At 42.5% G+C, this 21,639-nt stretch overlaps 1 protein-coding gene across 1 annotated transcript in view; it reads left to right on the top strand.

Annotated features, from left to right (window-relative positions):
* The window catches only part of LOC130256018 (FGGY carbohydrate kinase domain-containing protein-like), a 165,364-nt gene that overhangs the window by 28,847 nt on the left and 114,878 nt on the right, over window positions 1-21,639 (top strand). The window contains exon 4 of the mRNA XM_056497201.1: window positions 5,816-5,884. The gene's annotated coding sequence lies outside the window, so the exon portion shown is untranslated. The remainder of the gene's footprint in view (window positions 1-5,815; window positions 5,885-21,639) is intronic.

Here is a 21,639-nt window from a genome sequence, read left to right as displayed (position 1 = left end):
GGCATTTATGTCAGAGATCTGAGGTCAGTTCAATGATAGCCAATTTCAGCCCTGGATTATTACATAAATATTAATAAGAACAGGGTATATTTTCCATTTATGTTATTGGTAACCAGAGTATTCACCTAACCCTTAATCAGGACTGGTGGGGAATACATTTCCCTTCAAGACAACTAAGAAAACTTTAAACGTTTGGAAAAAAATTTGTTCACCTCTTTAATATAACCTTGTGAGTTTAATGAAAAGTAATCTTATTTTCTGTATACCCAAAGAGGAAAAACAGGAGAAAAGAGTCAACTCAAATGGGAATTGCACTCTTCCCTGCTTTTGCCTCCCTACTGAATGACCTTTAATCACCTTTAGCATCTTTGCAGCTTGATTTCCCTCCTTGTAAAATGGGCATAATGAGACTGAAGTCCTAGTAAAGCAGGCATATCTGAGGGGAATAAATGCTGGACAAGTGGTATGAACTACTTTTATTTTTTAAAATGCACTAAGGAATAGGTACAGGGAAGCAATGGATTTTCATCTGGAAGATGATCTAGGATGAACTTCTTGTATAAAATATTCGCTACTGTCCCCATTTGCTTTTAGGCTATCAATCAATGGCATTTTTATTGGTTCATGAGCCTTGTAATGCATTTTGAATCTGACCCAGGACTGTGTGGAGCATATACTGGCACTTGGATTTATGCCAGTTTAACTCTCTGGTCACTCTTTGACTTTTTTGACCAAATATCTTCCAGTTACTAAGGGCTTGCTTTTTGTGGGGGTTGTTTTGTTTTCTTTACATTCAGAGTCTCTGAAAATGATTTGGAGTTGTTCATGTAGGAGGAATTATCACATGGCAGCTTCCCAGAAGGGGGGATGCTGAGGCACAGCCACCAGCACCTCTCTACTTTCCCACTGATCATTTCCTAAAGAATAAGCCCTGTTCCTCAGTCCAAACTTTTGGCAAGAAGATGACCACGTGAAACACGGGAATTCTCCTGCTTTATAGCCCCCTTAGGGAAGAGGAGTGGGGCTTACAGCCCTTTGGCCACCTCCACCCACTAAATCTGCCCCGGAGCTTCCCTGGCAGTTGTTACACCGGTGTTCTGTTGTAAGCTGCTCTCCATCTAGCAATGCTTTTTAAGGAGAAGCGAGGAGCGCTCCCGAGCAGATGTAAATCAGCAGAGCCGGGAGTGACGTCGGGCTCGCCGTGTGCTCGGCCGGCCCTGCTGACACAAGAGCCCGTCCTGCCTTTTCCGGCTCCCACGCTGTCCCCTCCCTGGCGCTGACACAGCCCTGAGGTGAGCGCTCTTGGGAAACACGTCCCGCTCCATCCAGCCCAGCAAAAACCTCAGTGGCTGGGCAGAGAGGAGTTTGCTTCTTTTCAGGGTGTCACCACATATCCCGGATTCAAGTCCTCGTGGAACCACCGTGCGAGTGCCAGCCACTGCTGTCTGTGAAAGCCAGCAGCTTCCCTAGTTTGTCCCAGCAGCTCCTGGCTAAAAGAGAATTGTACTGCAGCTGGAATCTCCATCAAGCGAGTCTCAAAGCATTTCTTTCATCCTCAGCTGATGCTTAATATACCTTTACTCTGGCGGGTAGTGCTTCCTAAACCTTGTCAACATCGCAGCCGAACAAAGGCCCGTCTCAAGAGTGGTGTTGTGTAAATAAATCCTGCGCCTCGCAGGGTGTCACGGAGTTAATGGGAAGCCTGGAGAGGGGAGGGCGTGGGAGCAGCATGCCAGTGTTAACGTTCTGTTTTCTGCACAGGATTGCAACAGCATTGCAACAGCCCGGCCTATCTGAGCTGCTGCACGTCCCGACAGCGCGGCTCTGCTCCTGGATTTGATAGGGGTGCTGATAGAACAATGCACCTTTCTGGGAAATGGCAATGCACAGCAGGACTTCGGGTTAAGGAAATTCTGAATAAACCATAGCAGCTTTCTTCTCAGAGTGCTGATGGTTTTCAGGTGGCCCACCAGGCAGCTAAACAAAAAATATATATGGCAGTGTTCACTCAAAGCTGAAAGTTCTTGGGTAAGGAGGGGGAAAGTTGAAAATCCCATGAACTTCAATAGTTGTACTTCTATCTTTGTGGTAGCTCTTCTTCCTTCACTTGCTTCTCACAGATCAGTAATCAGGGGACAATTGACGGGAATAACCCCCCAGGTAAAAATATACAATTGCTTCTGAAACAAACAGCATTTCATATGCAAAACTGTGTGATAAAGGGCGTGCTCAGGGTGCTTTTTCAGGCCCCATGGAAAGTTTTACAGAGACCAAAGTACCTTTTAGCAAGTCCTTTTCTGTTAGTTTCAAAATCCTGTCCTGCTTTTCTCTGCAATGATTTTCCCCACAAAAGGTGACAGAAACCATAAGAAAAGTCTCAGCAGAGCTTATTGCTCCCCTATCCATTTCTTTTCCTCCCTCGTACCCCAAACACTGGGAGCTCTCAAAAAACATTTTAGTATCCCGGAGATTAAAAACAATGTCTTTAATTTGTATTTGTCTTGTAATAGCTCTGACTTTCACCGCCTTGTCCTCCCCTTTATTGGGAGTACATGTGTGAACACTCCCTCTAATGTTGTTTATACGCCTGCTGTCAGGTTCAATAAGCAGTTTCTTAGCAGGGCACCTTCCCACGTGAAGGAAATGTTTCCAGTTCTTGTCCCAGCTCCCGCTTCCTCCATGGGCAGCGTCATGGAATGGAACAACAGAAATGAGTATCGGTGATAACAGTAATTCTTAGCTGATAAATGGAAATTGACTCTAGAACCTCATCTACTGGCAGCTTAGACGGGAGGCAGCTGTTTAACAGACGTTTTATAGATATTCCATTTATGTGAGTTTTACATGGTGCCTGTCATAAACTGAGCCATTTTGTTAATAGTGGATCAGGAAAAATTTTGAGCTATAGGACATCAGTGCACCTTTTAGGTAAAACTGAAAAGAATGTAGTAATCCATTGAAGTATTATCTATGTAAATAGGAGTGTTGCTAAAGAGAATCAAGGTAAAGTGTAAATGTGAATAATTGCTCCTAAGACAAAGAAATATTGGCAAGCAGCCACGTGGAAATTGGAAATGTAAATTTAACTAGTTTTATGCCAGTAAATCACGCTGGTAGAGTCTCAGGTCTAGTCAAGTGAATGGCAAACCCGCAGGTAACTTGCAGGACCAAGGATTTCCCCTTCATGAATGGGTGTAGATAAGTAAAATTTCCCAGAGCAGAAAAACACTTTGTAGAAGCAGCCGGATTTTCAGCTTTGAAGTAGAAGAGATACTTTCATTTTCAGTATCTCCATTACAGCTTCTTCTTGCAAGACCAGGAGTGTGAACTCTTGTGTCTGAGCCAAAATTCCAACCTAAGCAGAATGTACTCATCTAAATTTCCCTTTTGGTTTCATTTGGCCAAGGTATTCCTTGGTGTAGAGTTGCTGTGTACTGTTACAGCAGTTGCTGTGTTGGGAGCTTGGGAAGGCGCCCGCCTGGAAGAGGTTACATAAAACCTAAACCATAATAAGCTCAGAGAAACCCCTGAGTGTGATGATTAAAATGAGAAAACGATTAGGGAAAACACATCAAAGAGGCTCAGTGAGAGTCCTAAAAGGAAAAATACTGATTATATTTGTTTTGCTTTTGTCTTACATGAGGTAAAAGGCGTGTGGTGTGTCCTGGGTCGCCACCCTAAGGGGTGTGTACTTAAAGACAACAGAAGCAGACTCCAAGGCTTCCATGGGGTTTATTTTGGTTGCAGGGCTGGGGAGATAAGATATAATTGTACCATATACATAGTGGTGCTATCAATCTGATGGATTACCCTTCCCATACACCCTGAGCACCTTGCCTACCCTCTGCTGCTAATCTGTGTCTACCAGGAGAACTTGCTTTCTGACCTTTCATGAAACTTTCAACTGTGATTTTTAAAACAATCACAGAAATGTTTTTCTTTCTCCAAACGTGCAGTTCCTCTCTCTGGTGAAAGTATTCAGAGGCATCAGATGGGCAGCATTGATTGCTAAAGCTGGTGTGCAAGTTCAGTTCAATAAATTGTGAATCTTGGGGGCTAAAATTGTTTAGCATTCCACTCTGGGTCTGGGAATAAGAGTAGACATTTATTGATAGTCCTGTTGTTCACACTCCACTGCATTTTGTTATTTTAGAATAATCTTAGATTCACTTTTTGAAGTTTTTTTAGACTTGGTCTGACCTGGGAACCAGGTTAGAAAAGGTTTGAGCTAATAAAATATGCAAAATGTGGTTTTAGGACTCTCCTTTAATGTGGAAAGAGGAAGAAAGGTTTTAGTCAGTTATAGCAAATCCAGTAAGGGAACTGTTTGCTTAACTCTCACAGTTATTTATTTTAATTTAACTTCTCAGAAGTTTTCAGCTGGGTTTAGTTCATGTGGGCTTAGATGTTAAAGAATGGTTTTTACTGATATGTGTTTTTCAGTTGTTACTCTGACTTGTTACAGCTGTTTTCTTTTGGACATTCTGGTATAGTAGATCTCAAAAGAGAAAGGAAAATCACTGAAGAGAAATTTGGAAATGGAGAAATATAAAATATAATCCTTATAGACTTAGGATTTAGGTAGGAAGATAGCATTTAAGTTTGTTTTCCCATGAATATAGCTAGCATATATAAATTTCTGAGGCAATAATGCATATTATTTTCCTACATCAACAAAAATAATTGTAAAAATTGCAAGGAGTAGGAACACACTGTGTTGGTGCCAGTTGGGTGATGCACAGACTTTGCTGGTTATGCATATTTAACTCTGGCCTTGTTAGAGACTTCCTAAATATGAGTCAAAGCTGCTGGATAAATTGTCTTGTACTTTATGCTTTTGCACATAAAAAAGAGGCTGCTTGGAATAAAACATTCCAGGTGAAAGGTTCTTGCATTGTCCTTATATTCTCCTGCCATCTTGGTTTTCTGACACACGAAAATCCACCTGCACTCCTGGGACTCTGGAGAGCAGGAGGTGAATGGGCCAAAGGAGAGACACAACAGAGAAAGGTATTGGAGCAACATTTTCCCTCACACCTTACAGGCCTAGAAAACTTTTTCTCTCTGGTTTGCCCTGTCCTGGTAACTTTGGTACACTAACTTTTTGTTCAGCCCAGGAGTCTAACCTTTTTTCCCTTCTTGAAAGAACTAATACAAAGTCACTCTGTTTGTATTACCAGTGGACCTGTATTCATTTAGTTTTGATCTGATCCTCACAAAACATCAGAGCTGTTTGCAAAGCTAATAGCAGCATAATGACAAAAGCAGCAGTGCCAAATATCTCTGGTCTTGCCCTTTTTCTTCTACTTAATATCAAAGCTAAGAACATGGTCTTGATTTATATGCAGGATTACTGATGTTAAAGCTATATAATAATACATCTAAAGCCTAGCACAGTTTATAAATACACAAAACATGTAACTTAATAGTTATTTGTGCTGAATCTTGTATTTTCCTGCATACTCTGTCCTACCTTTGTTACTGAGGGCACTAATGCTGCATTAATGTAAGCAGAAACAGCTGCATTTATCTTCATTTTATTCTCCCAAGTCACAGCAACGTGCTGGAACGAGAGCCATTGTCTGAAGCAAACCTTCTGAAAGTCTTTTAAGGGCATCCATCTGGGCAGACTTTGTGGTTATAGAAGGGCTGATGCTGTAAGTATTCATCCCACTAATGGTCTCATTGATTTTTATTTACGCTCTTTGTAGGTTTCCCAGAGTCTCAGTCTGAGTAAGAACTGCAGAAGATGTGCTGAATTCAAGAACTGCAGGCATGTGTTCAACTAAACCCAGGTTTCTGTATCTGTTTTTAGGGTGCTTGATCGAAGTGGGGCCTCCAGAACAGCCTGTTCTGTCTGCAGAGAAGCAGAGAAGTGCAGTTGGTGAGTAGTGTTAAAAAACAGGTGCAGAGGTTTGAAAATGTTGATCCAAATCTCATTATTATAAGTAGCAGGGAAATGTCATGACTTACTGAGATTAAACAAAGACCTGCTTAGAATCTTGTGACTTCAGCTCATAAATGGATTTCATCACTCATTACAGCTGCATAAACAAATGCATGTGGTACATATGCATGTTTTGTTTTGGGAAGTTGTTGTTTTTAAAGTCCCCTCAGAATTTTGTTTTTAATTGCTCCTAATGAGCCAATGCTCCCTGGTTCTGGAGTGCTGCCTCGTGTACCTGAGCAGCACAGGCAACTCATTGCTTTTAAAAGGGAATAAAGTTTCCCAGCCTCTCTCCCCTTCTGGCAGCTGAACTGCTTTGGCAAGCAGGTTATTTTACAGGAGAAATTTACAATATGAAACCTGGTGTCAAAACTTTTATTCCTTTTATGAATGTAGCCTTGCCCTGGTGCTCTTTTGGAGCTGTGGAAATGTAATCCCAGCCCAATCAACAACTAGAGAAAGTCCTACACAAGTCTGAGCTCAGACTTGTCACATATTTAATGTATTAAATTCATGTAATTTTTCCTGTTGTCCGTGGCCTCATTTCTCTAGGAGTCCTAGAAATGGATGCCCTGTGATTACCCAGGGGGAATTAGTACTTCCCCCATGTTTTCTTGGCACTATGTTGCAAGTGGGATGTGGCAAGAGGAATCCAAATTTTGGGGTTCCTGCTGTGGTTGTTACCTGAAGGCACAAATGGGTGCAGTAGTTTGGGGTGCAGAGCAGACACTTCTTTGTGGATTTAAAACATTGTACAGATTAATACTGTCAAGCCATTCTCATATCTTTAAGTTTAAAGTAGCTGCTTTCAGCTAAACCCACACTTTTCAGCATCTCCAGGCAGGCAGTTAGCAAAGTTTAACCTCAAAAAAATTTAAGTTGGCAAAATATCTTGGAAATTCTTTGAATTTCAATGTGCCATTTCATAATCACAACTGAGAAGCTGGATTAATCCTGGGTGGGTAGTGTCTCATTTTAACTTTACACTTCAAATGATTTTTTTAACCATATCTAAAGAGAAGTTACTTTTTTTATTTCTCCAAAGAAAAATATTCAAGGATACTCCATTTTTGTGGCTATTTTTCTGATAAAGATTCAAATATCAATTTTAAAATGAATATTCCTGAGGAAAAGGGGTGCTTTTTTTCTATTTCAGTCACGGCCTCCTCTTTCTACTTATAAAAATCAGAGTCAGGAAAGTAAAAAGTGCAACAATATGGGAGAGTTCATGGCCAGGGCTACTTACATATATATCCTGTATGGATGGATTTGTCCTGAAGTGTTTTAGTTTGTTTCGCTCCATGGAAAAACAAAACAGGTAACAAGAAGAAATCTCACTGAAACTGAATGAAACTAGAACATTTTGGCTTTTGTGTCAAGCAGCCTTAATTTTTAGGCAGCTGGGGAGGAGTCTTAATTGTGTATGTTCCTAAAGATTGCTTAAACAAATTATTGAGTGTCTGAGGCTTTGGGTGCCCTGTCCCTCCTGTCAAAGCCCTTGAGAATCCAGTTGTTCCTCACCTCTGGAAACCTTCCCTCTTACGTAGGCAGCTGAAAAGATGCCTGACATTAGAGACTTGCGCTCCAAAATGTTGCTGTGAATGCCTTAAAATGTCACATTAATATCAAGAACAGTTCACCCACAAACCATCTGGCTTTGCAGATCTCAAAACCATCTTCCAATTAGTTAATTAAGCTTCCCTATTTCCTAATAAGGCCTATTTGAAATGCTCAGAGGCTGGGGACAGCGGGGCTGTCGGTCTGCACTGAGCAGGTGTGGCAGTGGCCAAGGGTCTCCCCTGGCAGAGGGAGATCCCGGGAAGTCCTGCCGGGCCTTACCTGGGTGTGCTGCCTGGGAAAATACCTGGCTTTGTCCTTATAAGGCCAGGGAACTGCTGCCGGGGCCCTGATCCTGCCCCACGCTTCCCGGCCCCTCTCAGCCACACTCCTAAAAAGGCAGTTCCTTGCTCCTGCTTCCCACAGCTGGGCTCCCCAGGGAGGACAGCACTGCCGAGCCAGGCACTGCACTACAGGGAGAGCCGGCCTTAAGGACTGTGCTGTTGCTTCTCAAGGCAGATGTTGTGTTTAGGGGCACTGCTGGGCTTCTCCTTCCTCTTGTTTAGTGAATAATGAAAATATAACAGAGAGCGGTGTCGGACGCGGGAATGTTCCCTGTAGGATCTGCACAGGGAAGGAGACACACGGTGGGAAGCGGCTCAGAGTCACAGTCTTGAAAGCATATTAGGTTATGGTTTTATAATAGAAAGTGCTCAGCAGCAATATGAGCTCTAAGCAATCCGTGTCCTTTTTCCTCCCTCCCCTGGCTGCCAGTCCTGCTCTTTGCTTGTGCTTGCTCAGTCTTTGTGGGGCCATGCCGGGCTCTTGGTTTCATTCGTGCTGAAAGCCAGGAAAGGCTTTTCTGCTCAGATTCACAGAGTGGCATCACAAAACACTGTGCTCGTGTAACTGAGCGAGTGGTGAGTAGGAAAGAGGGGGGAAAAGTTATTAATGCCCCATGCTCTTCCTATTGTGAAACCTTTAGGTGCTGTGCTCTCCTTCTGAATAAAAACTCTCCAAATGCTGGGTGTTTTATGAGACAGTTTTAGAGGTTTAATTGAAATTTTCTGAAGGATCTGATTATTGGCTTATTTATTTCACATGCCAAGTGACAAGCTTAGTTACAGTCTGATAGATTTTTAAGGACAAGTTCTTTACTGGAGCCAGATTTCAGAAGGGCTTGAATATGCTAATTCAGAAGGGGTATTGCATGGGATTTTTTTCTTTTATTAAATCAACAAATCATACTCCCTTAATTTGAAATAATAAAGAGGAGTGTTTTTTGAAATTTAAGATCTGTGAAATTCTGGCACTGAACAGTTACATGCTCATTTCAAAAAGGGACTGAAAATAATTAATTTTCAAGGGGGCTGTTTGGGAAGAGTCCCTGGATAGTGTGTGCTCTGTGGAGTGTGGGAGAGTTGGGGTGCAGCTCCTGGCTCTGAACACGTTGTACTCGGGCACAGCAGTTTGTCTGCACAGAGCCACATGCTTCCTTCCTTTATCAGGCTGCTCCTGGCAATCCTGCTCAACCTTTGGACTTTATGGCCTCTCTCAGGATGTAGCATTGGTTCCCTAATATCTCTTCTCTTGTCTTTTGCCAAGTTTCCAGCAGGCAATGAGGCCACGGCAACAGGGTCACAGGTGTTGAAGGAAGTCAGCAGCACAAACAATTATAAAACTGGATTCTGCAGTTACAGGGATGAAATGCTGCTCTTTATGAATTTGGCACACTATCCCCATCTTTTTTTCTGGGTTTATAACATGTTTTCTAGCTCCTTTTGTATCACTGCTAGGTGTGTTCTGTGGGTTTAGTAGGTAGGGTTAGGAGTACTGATAGTATAGATTAAAAAAGAAAAGAAAAAGGAGATTGCCATGCGTTCATTTAATGTATGTTGGTAGCTGAGATCTGGTCTATGTTTCTGATGTAGTTTTATGTTGCTGATTTCTGAAATATCTGTCATGTAAAACGTTAAAACAAGTTATTCCCATGTGTGAATGGTAGTAAAGGAAATATTTAGACAATAAGGAAGAGGGTGATTAGAGGGGATCGTTGATCGAGCAATAAGGAAGAGGGTGACAGACACTTTGGTACCACGAGGCAGGAGGTGACACACACCTATGGAATGGGATAATGTAGGAGGACTATTTACAGCTGTAGGCTTAGGACACTAAACACAGCAAAGAAAAGTTTAAGAAAACTGTGGCAAAGGGATGCTCCTGCCTCCACCAGACAAGGTAGGGTGTAGCCAGAACAGGTTGTGTTGGAATTTAGGGAATACCACTCAATAAATAAGTTGGTATTTGTGTTTGGCTGTTGGTTGTGGTCCCAGCATACACCCTGAACTTTGGAAGATGTGTGTTTTTGGGAAGACAAACACATGAAATGACAGTGGGAGGACTGCCAAAGCTGTCTTGAATTCAGGAAGTGCCCTCATGTAGCTTTTAAAGTGAAAAATGTTGCCTGTCTTCCATACTCTCTAATTAAGGCAGAGCACCTTTAGTGGTGTTGGTATTTTTTATATACTATTCCATCTGCAATCCTTTGTCTGAATGCAGTTATAGTGAAATCAAGGACAATCTCCTTCCAGTATATGAATTAAGTTAAACTGTAGAATTCAGAAAATATAAACTTACCTGCCAGGTTTAACTGCTTTAACTGATAAAACAGTGAAAAATTGTGATTTGAAGGTGAAATGTAGTAAACTTGGGACCCTTTCTACCACAGAGGTGTTCTGAAGTCCCATGGTATAATGGTAACCCTCATGTTAGCCCTCTGTGCAGGCTCAGCCCTTTCTTTGTTCATTGTCTGATCATCAATCTTCAGTTAATTCAGTGAGACTCGTGGTGGAAAAAGGTGACTAAAGGTATCTGAATTTGCCCTTTTGCCAAAGGAGGAATTCAGCTACTGTTCTGATAGCCCAGGCTAAAGCACACTTTAGAACAAGCCAGTGCTGTTAAACCCCTGCACAGAATCTGTAATCTGTGTTTATAAGTGGGACCATTATCAGGAAACGTCACTAAGAATCTAAGGAATCTTTAACCAATAGCTTATTGCTTCCAGGGATAGGCTCTGTGGGCAGCTTATAAAGAGCCAACATTTTACTGTTAGTGTGTTTGGCCAGGAAGCAAATACATTTTCCTGGTAAGGGTGTTTCTATGTAAACTGTACAAACCTGTGTGCTCAAGGCTGGCAATGGCATTGCCACTTGTGGAGAGCAAACTTAGAGAATTTCGAGAGTCAACCACTGGAGCTCAGTTTATTTACTGCTTTAGCAGAGCAGATTGGAAATCAGAGGAATTAGTGCTTGGGAGTCTTTTTCTGTTAATTCACTTCTGGTAGTCTGTGGACCATATTCATTGATATTTCAAAGGCTGTTATAATTTCTTTTTCACTAAGTGCAAGTTCTTCTGTTTTAGTGCAAAACCCAAACTCATGAATGCTTACAACAGGCATCCTAAAGGCAAATGGACCAGTCAGAGCCCTGAGTGACCTGGTCTGATCTCATAGCTGACCCTGCTTTTAGCAGGAGGTTGAACTACATGTCTTTCTGGGGTTACTTTAACCACGAGTTATCTTATGATTTGGTGATTTGTAAAAATGGTAAATGTATCTCTTAATTGTATCTCCTCTTGGGGTATCATACTTTGATCCTTTTTTGAGATGGTTGCTTTCCAGAAAAGACTTCAGCACTGAGCCCTTTCACCTGCCTAATTCTAGTCACAGTCCGTCTCACTGCAGTGAAATGCCATGTTATCCTTTGAACATGGTTACTCAACCCCTTTGCAAAGAGCACAGTGCCAGCCACAGGTCCCAGTGTTCAGTACATCACAGGAGCCAGACCATGGGTTTGTTATCCACTTGTAAAATGAGGTCTTAATAAAATTCACAGGGCCTAAGCTTTTTCTCATGAGCCCCAACAGCAATGTATGGTGTTCCTGAAGGATTTTACCAAAAGGAAGGTGGCATTTCCCAGGGCTCTCCTCACACGTGGATGCATCCCAGCTTTAAAGGTACTGACAAGAAACACCTTGAAGTGCTGGGCTATAAACTACAGCAGGCCAGATGCTGTTGTGCAAGCTGTGTAATGCTTGTGGTGAGGATGGGAACCTTAAAAATTGGGTAGGTAAAGAGCAGGAAATGGGAGCCATTACCTCTATCCCAAGGGAAGTGGTTCCCCCTGTGAATCACAGCCCTGGTTTTGCTGTGCTGCGTGGGAGTGGCGTCCTGTCCCAGGTGGACATTCCCAGCTCCTGGGGCCTGCCAGGCCTGACTGCTGCAGGGGAAAGGAGCAGGACAGCATCACTCCTGTGCAGCCTTCCCCCATCGTCTGGGGAGCAGTGAGGATGAGGATATGTCAAGCCCTGTGTGCTGCATGAATTGATGTGGTCCTTTGCTGTTAGGAATGGCCAGAGAGGGACAAGGACTGCAGTCCTTCACTCAGGAGTTTGGCCTTGTGCCACACAGTCCCTGGGTTATCCCTTGGAGAACAAAACCTGCTGCTGTGTGAGACAGCCCAGGTTGCCAAGTCTTGCCTCCCCCCGCCATGAGTCAGCGGCTCTGGCAGAGGCTGGAGCTGGAGCCGGGCTCGCAGTGGCACAGGAACTGCTGCCCTGGCTCGCTCTCAGCCCATCCTGGAGGAAACCCTCTGTGGGCTCCCTGCCTGTGCCAAGGGCTGCCACACCCCGCTTCTCCAGGCCTTCTTACTCACAATGGAGACACACACCGAAACCACACAGTGCCTCCTCTGCTCCCTGGGCTCTGGGGCTCCCGCAGCCTTTTCCTGAGCCCCTTCCTTTTGTTCTGTCTCTTCCAAAGCCTCTGCACAAGAGCTGTTTCCATCTGTTCTTGGAAAGAGAAGGCAGAAATGAGACAGATCCTGGCCATTGAGTGTTGGTGGTATTTATCCTTCCTGAGCCAAATAATGGGATAAGTCCCCAAACCTCTGTTCATCCAAGGCTGTGTGCATTTCCTGGAGCAGTACTATTAATGACACCAGCCATGAGTGTGTACAGTGTGAAGGGACAGAGCTGTGTCTTCCTCTTCCCTATCTTTCTGCTCTGATTAAGTGCACCTTCTTCCACCTCTGTTGCTGAGGTGCACAGAGCTGCCCCACATCTCACTCATGATGATCAGATAATTCAGAGGTTTGTATTGTTTGTAAATCGTGGTGGAGAGAAAGAGTCCCCAAGTCTTCTGGAAATACTGTGGCTCACCAAAGGTCTTTCATCTCAGTCCTTGTTTCTTACTAAGAATTTATGCTCATCATAGAGCCAGAGGTGCTTCAGAACCAATAATTTTGGGAATTTAGGTCTTTGATATAAATTGAAGATAATTTTATGATATTACGAAGCTGATGCAATGGAATTTTTGTGTCATAAGATGTCTTTGCAGCAGCAAAGTCTGCCATTAAATCTGAATGGCAATCCATTAAAGTGCTTGCAGTTTTGGACAAAAGGTGGCACTTATCTAGTAAAGTTAACAAGGGAGTGAAAGCCTCTAGGCCTGATAAGAGTGACCCAGGGCAGGTCTGTTGGTCTTTTGTGGATGGACTTCAGCTTCATCTGCTCATATGCCAAGATAGCCAGGTGTAAACTATTTATGTTAGAGAAGTTAAGTGTTCCTGGTAAAGCAGCTTGTGGCCTGAAATAATAATCCTTGCGAAGGGCCTGAATTTATTTAGTCAATAATTAGCTCATTAAGCATATAGCTGTGCCTGTGTAGGTGTCTGAAGTTTATGTTCCATCTGGTTTACATCCAGTGAGTTCAGGTAATTTGTAAAAGATAGTCCATGTGTACAGTGAGGAGCTGCAGAAAAGATTTGTAGAAGAAACAAAGGGGGGAACCACACATAGAAAGTCTCAGGCTATGTGGGAGGGGAGAAGAACTGAATGTAACTTTTCCACAGAAGGCAGATTTAGCCAAAGGGCCAGTTGTGAAGGTCAGCAAAAGGCCCCTAGGTGAAACAATTTCACTCTTACCCTCAGGAAGAAGCACTGGAAAGAGGATCCACATGTGTGCTTAGAAAAGCAAACGAGGTTATACTTGGACTCACACACTGTAACGTGGGTTCAGAAGTTGATGACATGTTCAAGTAGGGAAGGATGGTTGGATCTGTTGTCAGAGCCAGTGAGCATCTCTGGTTTCACTGGCACCTCAAGGAAGGTGCTGGCAGGTGAATTCCCCTCCTGCCTGTAAGCTTAGGTAAGAAAAAACAGGCACATAGCAAGGTCTTAATGATAGAAAGGTTCTTACAGGGAGCTGGAAAGCATGGAAGGAATTTCAGGGGTGGGAGTGCAATACTTTCTGAAAGGCAGAAAAAGACTTGTAAATATTGTGTCTATGCAGATGGAAATATGTTCTCATAGAAACATCTGATAATAATTTTTACAGTCAAATACAATGTCTACTTTGAAAGAATGAAGAGATACTTCTGCTTTAGATAGACAGAAAACAGCCTGAAATCAACCCCCTGATACCCCTCAGAAAAAGACATTTCTTTAGGTAATTGTAGCATCTTGGAAGTTTGAAAGATTGTCCTTCATGATAATAGGGGGACACATTTTATTTCTGAATAATAAAAATCTTCCAAAATTGTGATAAGGTTGTACAGTAAGTTGAATCAAACTATGTACTGAACACAAACCCCACCAATCTTACAGGGTATTTTGTATTTGTTATTTTATGGGTTTGGTAAAGACAAAATAGTCAGTAAAGTCAGGAGGGGAAGTGAAATTGCTTGCTACCAAATTTTAGGTGTTATTTTTAATGTAACAGTACCCCATTCCTGGATGGGGAATAGGCTTGGGGTGACAGGTGGATGCAGATGGAACACCAGGAAACTGGGAGGTCAGGTCAGGCCACTGACACCAGGAATTGAACAAGAGCTAGGGTTGAGATTCCCAGTAAACCTACAATTAGATATTCAATTTAATGAAGGAGAGGCTTAGCCTTAAGGACATCCTCTTCCTGGTGGTTTCTTGTATTCCTGGGTGCCAAGGCTTGTGGTGTTGTGAGCACAGATCTGCAAGAGTGACCTTAATGAGAGTAGTTCATACATCTCTTATCCATCCAGTATCACTGCAGCTTTACAGGCTAAATTAGCAATTCTGATCAGCCTCTGCTTTCTGTGCAAATGTTCCCAGGTGTTAATCCTTGCCTTAGTGTAATGAGGTAGAAAAGCTCTAGGTTGAAATCCAAGTAGCATCTTAAAATACAACTCATGTTTTTGTCATTGTTTTGACCCGTACTGGTCGGATTATTTTTCATGTAATCTGCTCAGACTCACGGCTTGTACCTTTTGTTTTATCTCCCAGAAGAATTTTTACAGTCTCTAGTTATCAGCTTTAAAACCAGTGTAGGTTTATAGCTGAAAGACTGGCAGATGTTTAGCTGTTGTGGGGAAGTTTAAATACAGCTGTTAATTTTACATGCTGGTATCATGTGAAGCTGTGCCCAAGACTGCTGTGTTATAAACTTTTGGTTTTTAAGGATCCTGGTACTCTAAGAAATTATTTCTGTCTCTTTTCTTTATACCTCTTTGTAATGCTTCCAGTGACTACAATCCTATACTTAGATAGAGCTGATCTACTGGAGCCTTACCCTGGGAATGAACTCCACTAATCAACTGCTCATGACTCCAACAGATGTTTCTGCTTATCAGACAATTGGAACCTCATGTTCTACTATATTTCTTAATTTTTTTTCCTTCTTTTGATACTGGCAGCAAATGCCCCATTACACATGTGAGCTTCAAAAACTTGTCACATGATAGCAGGAACAAATTGCTAAGCCAGTCAGCAAAGTTCAGGTTTGAAGTGGTGGTCCACTGAAGGCAACTGGGTCTTAGGAGCTGAAGGAATCATTTATGGAATTACCATGCTGTGGTTTTGTTGTAAATGCCAATATTTTATTTCAGCGTCTTGTATGAAATTTGGAAATGTAAGAAGAACTCAGATCACAACTCTTTTTTTCAAAGATTGAATCACTTTAGGATGTGGAGATAAAGTTAAGTGATTCTTCTGAGGATATGAGTATTATCCTCTTGAAACCACAGAAAGGGGATGTGAATGGTTTATATGATTTTGTTATATACAGACTTATCTCCCATGGCAGGTCAAAATCTGTGAATTTTCAGACATGGTGGAAATACAGATGTGAAGAATTTACTTTTTCCTTCAGTTTGTTTAGTCTATTGCATTGCATTTAACTTTCCATTTCTAATTGATAAATCACTGATGGATTCTTGATCAGTCAATACCTTTGTATGATTTGGGCAAAAGAAAAAATAATATGTGTAGAAAAGATGATAGGCTGTCACTCCACAAAGATGCAGCTTATTCCACTGCCAGCAAACCCTGAACTGCTTAGTGGAAGTGAAACACCTGTTACAAGAGTACAATGGGACCATACAAACTGTAGGCACTGGAGACACTTCTTGGGGATTAAAGCAACTCATTTGCAAACCATTCTTCTGTTAGCAGTGAGCAGTTAATCATGAACCTTCCCCTACCCACAGCTCACCCACGCTGCTGATTCAGGAGTCGTGGCAGGGCATGGCTAAAAGGCACAGCCAGGAGGTTTATCAGTATTCACACTTCATTAGCCAAGCAGGAGCCTCACCACATGTGGGAGACCATAACCAGAACTTGCTCCTTTCACCCTTTCCCATAGTAAATATCTTAACTTGCTGCTGTTGCTGGGCTTGGTTGGGATGACAAACACAAGTACAAAGAGCAGTGGGAGTTGGAAGCTCTTCTGTTAATGGGAAAGGGGAGAGTGAGGGTAGAGAGGGTCAGCCCTTCAGTACCTCTGAAAATTTCTTAGCTGATAAAGATGTAATCAGTTAAGAACATGGCCAATAATACCCACTGGGCATGTTGGCAGCTGTTTTCAAGCTGCCGATACTCTCTCTCCTTTAAGCATCACGTTTCTTCCCATTGTTTTGAAGCCAAACTCCAACCTCCTGGTGCCATTTGCAAGTGTTTGGTGGAACCCAAACTTGGGTTGAAGGTCTGGAGTGGAGAAGGATTTGTGTCTGCTTAGAGACACTGTAGTTTTTTTATGATTGTGGGTGAGATTTCTTCTTTACTTCTTGTGCTTTCTGAGTAGGAAACTGAGGAGCCCATAAAATATGGGGAACAGAAAGCTGGTGGATGGTCCTAATTAGAACATGTGCAGGCATGGTGGGAGTGGGAGAAGAGGAATCATTAGGGAAAGAATCATCTAAGCCAAGGAAGAAGAGCTTGATTATTAGTGCTGAAGTTGGCTAACAAGCTGAGGAGAGAAAAAATTGGGCATTGATTTGAAACTTTGCTAAGTGCCATTGGAAATTGAGAGAAGAATGATGTTGGTGAAGTGTCCTTGGAAAGGATTCAGAGAAGACAGCTTTATTCCATGTAACCATAACATTAAGAAAAGACCTGGGGGATGTAGAGAGATCAGAAATCTGACGGCCAGTGAGAATAATTTCAAGTGGTCCATCAGACTCAGGAGAGCTTGGTTCAATAATTCCCAAGTACACAGAGATGAGAGTGAAGGTAACTGGTCGGCCCAGAAGCAGCATCTCCCCTCCCCTTTTTGGGGCAAGAAGAGTCAGTAAACCAAAGCCAAGTTTTGCCTGTAACCCTAAGGAACTCCGGTAGATTTTTGGTGGGGTGTAAGAAAGCTTTGTTTCCCTCTGACCTGCTTCCAGCCTTGTGGCCGGAGAGATAGAGACATTCCTCCTTCCGGGAAGGATTTCCAGCGATCTAAAATCTGCTGTAGGGCTGGCTCGTAATCCCGTGTGTGTGTCCAAAGCACATGACCGGGATGAACGGGTGCCCTGGGAGGACGATGATGGGAGCTGTGCTCAGGTCAGAGCGGGGGTTCCGGGGTTAACTGGGAGAGTTCAGTCCCGGGGGGTCCGGGCTGGCTCCTCTCGCTGCGGTTCATGTGCTCGCTCACACACACGGACCCATCGATGAGCTGTCATGTGCCGGCTGCACGCCCACAGCAGGAAGGAAACGGCTGGTCCCAAAAAGTCAGGAGTAGTAAAAAAAAAAAAAAAAAAAAAAAAAAAAAAAGCAGCAAACAGCAGGCAGGCTGTGTATTGTCCCGATTCCTCCCGGACTGAAGGAATCCTTTGCCCCATGATTCATGCTGAGCTGTCTGCTCCATCCGGCAGGCACGGAGCATCCGGCAGCCGTGTCAGGCAGCCTCCCACTGGAACTGGGTGCTGCTGGCACCACAGCCTGCAGCGTTTCAGGATTCTTTTGTTAGTCAGGGCACTGGCACTTCCTTTGGCATTTGGCTCCAGGAAGGCTTGTGTGTGAGGAGGGGCGCTTTTTTTTTTTTTTTTTTTTTTCTTTTTCTAACATTTCTGTTGCTATTTTGTTCAGTTTCGCATTTGGAACGTGAAGTTTTGGTCCAGACGTCTCCCTCTCTCCCGGCTCTCTGTAGGTCGAAGTCTCTGTTTTCTGATGATTAGCCAATACCAGCTGTTCTGGCAATGAAGATGTCTCAAATCAATCCTATCCTGTCTGGCTTTCCAGGAAGAGCCAGCCCTCCCCTCTCTCTCCACAGCCCTTGTCATCCAGGATTGAAATTTATCAGAGCTGCTGCGAGCAGGAAATTAGCTCCTTTACAACTTGTTCTCCATTGCTTCTTATTCATTTTATTGTTTTAACGTTTTCCAGAAAATAAGGCAGAAAACAAACCTGCTTCCTCTTTAGAAGAGTTATGTTGTTAACCTGCGAAATGCTTATTTCTTTGGCAGGCTACAGATTATCTTTATAGCAGAACCACAAGATTAAAATCAGTTGAAGTTGAACTTAGATAATGAATAAAACACTGGAAAACATTTAGTCATCCTTTAGGATCCTGAAGATAAGGATTTCTACATATAGGGATCAAAGCTGTGATGAACACCATGGGAGGGATGGGCTCAGGAAAAATGGAGTGAGGGGTGCTGCCCACAGACTCAGGAATGTGCTTGTGAGGAACTTATTTGGGGGTCTGGGTCTTCAACATCTATATTAGAATGACTTGATTTTCCTGAACAGCTGAGCACCTGCCACTTCCATGTATGCAAAACTCATCTTAAAATTGCGTTCAGGTAAAGGAAAAGTGTTTTTCATTTTATACCTGACTTTATATACAGATATATTCATGTTTTAATGTTTTCTATGTGTCTTTCCAGCAGCTGCATTGGAAGATTATTTTTCTTTGAGATTTTCAGAAGCAAGACACTCTCTTAATTAGTGTCAGACAGTTTTGGTGTTGTTCAGCATTAAAAATAAATCTCTGCCTTTGCCAGAAGTAAATTTGGCAATTGTGTGCTCCCTGCTGCAGGAAAACAATGTCTCTCTTTAGAGCTCCAAACCAAGCTTTGGCAATGAAGTGGGGCCCAATGTCCATTGATCTCAATGGAAAACCTATTATTAGAAGGATCACTTTGACCACATCCTGCCATCATTTTGTACCCAGAACCACCACTGAGGTCAGCAGGATTTTTGTGCAAATATTTATGGCAGGATACAGCCCACTTCAGGGCATTCTGAGGGCTGACAAGCCCTCAGCTGAATTGTTCCTTCTTCCATAGTTGATCCTATCAGGCTGCTAAAATCTGAGCCATGGACAAGTCAAAAACCCCACCATCCAAGCTGGTGTTGACTGAAACCCAGTAATGCAGTTTGGGCAATTTGAACTCAGACATGAGGCAAGACTCTGGCATTGCACAATGTCCTGGTGGATTATGCCATTCCTTGGACACTGGATGGGTTGTCTCCTTCTAATTCCTCAAGAAAGCAGCAAGAAACAACTTTGATAGGTCTGTGGCTTGGGCAAGTGAAAACTGTTGATAATTGAGTAATTTAAGGTTTTAGTTTTCAGCAAATGCTTTGCATGTGTGACTAGTGCAGTGAATTTCCTGCTTGCCAAATTCAGTTCTATCAACACTTATTGGAACCGTGAGCTGGGCTAGAGGGGAAGCTCTATCCTTTATCCTTTTGATATGGGGAATAAATGAATTCTTTTCAGCTTACTGTACATCTGTGTTTTCACTGGACAGCAGAAAACTGTGTCACTGACTCACTGCTTGATCTTGGGTAAATAATCTAATCCTGCCTATCCCAGTACCCTCATGTGCCTAAATAATGTAATGACTCTCATCTGTCTTTAGAAGCTGTTACAGTAACTTGGTTTATGTAGTTTTAGCTTTACTTTAGTCTTTCCCACAATGTTTTATTGGTGAAAGAAGGAGGCTCTTACCCAAGTCAAAGCCAGAAAGTTTCTTATCCCTGCTGGGTGCTGAAATATTCACTATTCACAGGTTTAGATAATTTGAATAAATGACAGCATTTTATCTGAAGTGTTTTCATACCTGAAGGGCCAGACTTGAAGTAGATATGGATCTGACACTGCAGAAATTTCTCTGCTAAAATGGCAACCTGGCATTCTCAGCAATAGCTGCTGCAGGTGTCTGGAAGGTAGGAACATCCAAACTCTGTACATGGATTCCCTGTAAAAGGTAAAAGAGGCACAACAACAAATTGATCCTCACCTGAAAGTGGAGTTACCCCTGGATCACATGAAGAGTGTAGTTTAGGTTGAAGCCAAAAGCAAATTCAAATCTTAATAATCTTCCTGTGTATCAGCAGGAGAAACAAACAAAAACAAACCAAACCCAACAAAAACTCAAACCCAAAGTGTGGCTTGAAAACACAAATGGACCATTCTATGATACCAAGCCTGGAGGACATTTTCAATTATAGACTGTACAGAATGATTCTTTGTATTGTAATCTGCATCTTGAGACCCAGGATGAACATGGTCTATGTCCTCTTCCTCCTGCATTTTATGCCTGAAGAAAATGCTGATCTCTGGTAAAGAATGTCTTGCTTATATCAGAATTTTAGGTAGAAATGTAATAGTTTCAAAAGAACTGGTCTGTTGGAAACCTTCTTCACTTAGAGGCAAAACTAGTGGAAGGAGGAGACTGCAAGATGCAAAGATCTGAGAGTACAGGGGATGAGTGATATTCTCATTAAGAGTATTTCTAAGGGACAGGAGGGAAAAAGGTTTGTGTCTGTGATTTGATGGAAAAAAGGTCTACTCTTCTATTAGACCAATGCAAGAATAAAACTAAATGCAAAATCTCAAATATGGTTGCAAAATTTAATTATTGTTTTCCAGCCAGTTCTGATTCTGGAGGGAAAAGTTTCCTCTAACACAGGAAAGGTGTGACCCTGCAACTGTCCCTTAGTCAGAGCTATCTGGCTCCCCAGTGGAGCAGTTTCCATCTGATCCCACCCAGCATCCCAAGCACAGGCAGCAAGTGCCTCATGGACACAGCTCTGTGGTTAAAGTGCTGAATCAGGATTCAGACTGGCTTCAGTTCTGGCTTGTCCTGAGATTTCATACTTCATCTTGAGCAATGCACTTAATGTCTGTGCTTTGGTTTCCTATCCATGAGGGCTTGCCAGCATGAGGCATCAGGGACCTGCTTTAAGTACAGATATTTTCATTTAGTACAACCTGTGACCATTGTAATGTTAATTTAAGCTCTTTTTTTTTTTTTTTTTTTTTTTTTCATGGATTTAAGCTAAGTGGAAGTAGCAAATTTTTGACTCAAAATACATGTTTTGTGAAGGTGCATCTAAAAATCTGATTTAATCAAGGTAGTAAAACTTAAAGGTCCATTAAAAATATTTTAGGCAATCCTGGAGGTGTGAGTTTACCAACATGTGTTAGTTGGAGTCACACAGTCTTCCCCATCTGGCATGGGGAATGAACCTATATTCATATGGGTTTTGGAGGGAGAATGGGATGCTCAGACTTCAGGAAGGGCACAAAACCTTAGAACTGAGGTTTCTTACAGGGGTCTAATAAAAAAACTAAATCTTTACATTGGTCTCCACCACCACAGAGGCTAAAAAAGTAGGAAACTCAAAATTCAGTGATTTTTATGGCTGCCCTTTGGATGAAAATGTGCAAGTTTAGGCTACATGAAGAAGCTGCATCACTGGAACAAAAGGGAATCTTTTAACTGCTTCCTTCTATTGTCTTCTCTTACTACCTCCTTTGCCACCCATGTTCTTTTTCTCTTGGAATTAACACCATGGTTATTTTGTTTCTCAGGAATAATAATAGCAAT

This window comes from Oenanthe melanoleuca, chromosome 8 (assembly GCF_029582105.1).
Source record: "Oenanthe melanoleuca isolate GR-GAL-2019-014 chromosome 8, OMel1.0, whole genome shotgun sequence".
NCBI lineage: Eukaryota > Metazoa > Chordata > Aves > Passeriformes > Muscicapidae > Oenanthe > Oenanthe melanoleuca.
Note: the sequence above shows the minus strand (reverse complement) of the source record. Positions and strands in the feature narration are given on the sequence as shown.